The sequence below is a fragment of the Notothenia coriiceps genome, unplaced genomic scaffold, assembly GCF_000735185.1.
Source record: "Notothenia coriiceps isolate Sejong01 unplaced genomic scaffold, NC01 NC01_scaffold00038269, whole genome shotgun sequence".
NCBI classification, from domain to species: Eukaryota; Metazoa; Chordata; class Actinopteri; order Perciformes; family Nototheniidae; genus Notothenia; species Notothenia coriiceps.
Genome location: NW_011370970.1, coordinates 376 through 3,733, shown reverse-complemented (window position 1 = coordinate 3,733; position 3,358 = coordinate 376). Strand labels below are relative to the sequence as shown.

At 38.4% G+C, this 3,358-nt stretch overlaps 1 long non-coding RNA gene across 1 annotated transcript; it reads left to right on the top strand.

Moving 5' to 3' along the window:
* Positions 1-777: 777 nt before the first annotated feature.
* On the top strand, positions 778-2,778 carry LOC104968127 (uncharacterized). Its single transcript, XR_800790.1, has 3 exons — positions 778-904; positions 1,031-1,048; positions 2,645-2,778. It is a non-coding gene; the product is annotated as an uncharacterized lncRNA (long non-coding RNA).
* Positions 2,779-3,358: the final 580 nt, after the last annotated feature.

Genomic DNA, 3,358 nt, shown 5'->3' with positions numbered 1-3,358 from the left:
CTTCTTCATCTTCTTCATCATCTTCTTCATCTTCTTCATCTTCTTCATCATCTTCTTCATCTTCTTCATCATCTTCTTCATCTTCTTCTTCATCATCTTCTTCATCTTCTTCATCATCTTCTTCATCATCTTCTTCATCTTCTTCATCTTCTTCATCTTCATCTTCTTCATCTTCACCATCATCTTCATCATATTTTTCATCTTCTCCATCTACATCTTCATCGTCTTCATCATCTTCTTCATCTTCTTCATCTTCATCTTCTTCATCATCTTCTTCATCTTCTTCATCTTCATCTTCTTCATCATCTTCTTCATCTTCTTCTTCATCTTCTTCATCATCTTCATCATCTTCTTCATCTTCCCACACTGTTTGTTTTTAAATCCCGTCTTAAACCCACCTCTCCTTAGCATTCGTAAACAAGTAGATGTTGCTTCTGTTTGTTTTCAGTGGTTTGTTGTTTTTACTATATGGTTGTTTTTATGTTACGTTTGTTCTGGTTTGTTTTGTGTTTGTATCTTTTATGTGATTTTATACTTATTTGTATGTTTTGTGAGCTGAGCTGTGTGACTGTCTGTCTCTCTGTACAGCGCTTTGGTCTGGAGGTTTTAAAGTGCTTTAGAAATAAAGTTGATTCTTCATCTTCATCGTCTTCTCGCTTGTTCTTAAACCCGTCTTCTCCAACCGGCTCTCCGGCTACACAACTCAAACATCCTCCTTCCACATCATAAAACCCTCCTTCCTCTTCCTCTTCTCTCTCTCTCTGTCCTCAGGCCATCCTGAACAGCGACGAGACGTCTCACGCTCTTCAGAACTTGGACCCGGACACGGTGTACTCGGTCACCGTCACGGCCATCTACCCCGACGAGTCCGAGAGCGAAGACCTGATGGGCAACGAGAGAACACGTAAGCATCCTCACTTTCTCCTGAAGTGTCTATGTGAAGCACTTGTTGTATGAAAGGGTTTATTATTATATTATCCAACAGACGTTCAAATAATAACCATGTTGTTTTCTCAACGTTTCTTTCCAGTGTTAGACGCTCCGAAGGGTATGTGATATAAGACAGGTTCATGATTTGTGTGGATCCCGTCGTCATCGTTTTGTTTTTGAATCCATTTCATCCTAACAATACGTTTCCTTCACTTCACCCTCCATCAGCGTTCACCTCACATCGTTGTTCATGCATGTTGTTTGCATTGTTGTTCAGTGTTTCTGCAGTAGGGATGGGGCTCAGTCAACTTCTTATTTACTCAAATTCACCTTTCATCATTTCATCTAGCATTTCCCCAATTGTATTCCAAAATAAACTGTAGATATCAATCAACAAGTATTTCTTACAGCACCAAAATAGTGTCTCATCAAATGTATGTTGTGTATAATCAACAAACTTCTTTATAGCTCTATTGTTTTACGAGCAACGTTACTGCGGACACGTAGTCGTTGGCAAAACTCAGCCAATGGTTCGGACGGTATACAATAAGAGAAGATAAGATGGACCTCTATTCATTATGTGGAAATTCAGGAGTTTAAGCAGCAACAGAGTGAGATGGAAAAACAGGACAGTACAGGTTCACACAAGATTAAAGTAACTGTTAAAATAAGAAATGAATTAAATGAACAAATTTACACATTTGAGTCCAATCAAATACAAGATTAGCTCCGTTACCAAACTGCAGTGTAGGTATACAAATAGATGGTAGAAGAGCAAAGCGGACTATCTTCACACCTGTCGTTAGCATGTTAGCATGTTAGCATTACCTACACTGATAATAACCCGTAGGCTACAATATTTTCACTTGCAGTTTAGACTACATACCCCCCACTGTTCTGCTGTTATTACCTAATAATAACTTGGCGGGTGTAAAGTTGCTTTAGTCAGTGTTGTTGAGTTAGATGCTAACTGACATGTGAGCTAGCTAGCTAACGCCAGAAAGCTGTGCAGTAATTTATGTCATAACTCACTTAAATAGTGTTTTAATGTAAAATCCAGAGACTCAAATCTCTGTGTGGGTGAATCACGCTTGAGTTGTTTTTCTTTTTTTTTTATCCATCTGTGGGACTTAACAGCTTGCCATACCCACCCGCTGCTTCGTTAGCTCTGTATTTAGCGTGATTAGCATGTAGCTTTTGCCCACCAGTGCTCCAACTCCTATACAAACCTGCATTTTATTTGTTTTATTATCAAAATGTGTCATTATTACCCCCAAATAAGTACGTTATCATCTTTAAGTTTGTTATGAAAGGTGCCTCGACTAATGTTTTTACAATCACACATTTTTAAAGTTGATTCAAAATGTCCTGCAATCTTTAAGTAATTGATATTCCTAAACGCTAAAGGGACATTTTTGATTCTGCAGGCACAATGTAGCGCTAACTATAATATAAAAAACATATATTGATTTTAAGATATTACACTTTTAAAAGGATCTGAATGAGAAGTCACTGACCTCCAGCTCTGCTCCTGATTTGCTGCTTTCATCCTAACATTTACCCCTACAGCAATTTTAAAAACTGCGCCATTGTGGGAGCATCATCATCATCACTGCCATCTTCATCCCCACCATCACCATCATCTCCATCGCTAACCCAACACATGCTCTGATGTTCCTGTTTTTTCTCACTGGGTTTATCTTTTTGCTCCCAGTGCCGGCTGAACCTCCCAAAAACTTGAGGGTTTTTAACGCCACCACGTCTTCTCTGACGCTGAAATGGGACCCGGCTCCCGGCGCCGTGCAGAATTACAAAATCATCTACAAGCCCGGTACTGGAGGAGAGCCGCTCACAGTGAGTAAACCGCTGGGTTTATAGCATTTAAAGCGACACAAACTGAACATTTGGGATATAAATACGGTGCTGTCGTCACCGTACGCAACGACCAGCTCTTTGCACAAATTATGATATCTACGCTTTGCATAACACAAAGCAATGCATTTAAAAGAACACAATAAAGGGCAATAAACGGCACAATTGAAAGTATTTAAAACACTACGAACATTTTGTTTAGATATAAATACAGTGCTGTCGTCGGCGTATGAAACGAACAGCTTTGTGCACAAATTAAAAAGTGGAAGCTAATATTTGGTTTGCAGGCGGTTAAAATGTCTTTGCATTACTCAAAGAGATGCATTTGAAAAAGTGAAGTACTGTCTTAGAAACACAAACATGAGAGGCTAAAGAATATTAAACACCTGAACTTTTTAACGAACATCCATCTGTTTGCATCTTGCTAATTATTTATCTAATAATATCAGTAACACTTTATATTAAGGTACACAAATTAACCATCAACTAGTTGTTAATTAACATGCATATCATCAGTATATTGGCTCTTTATTACTCATTATAAAACTCTTATTAA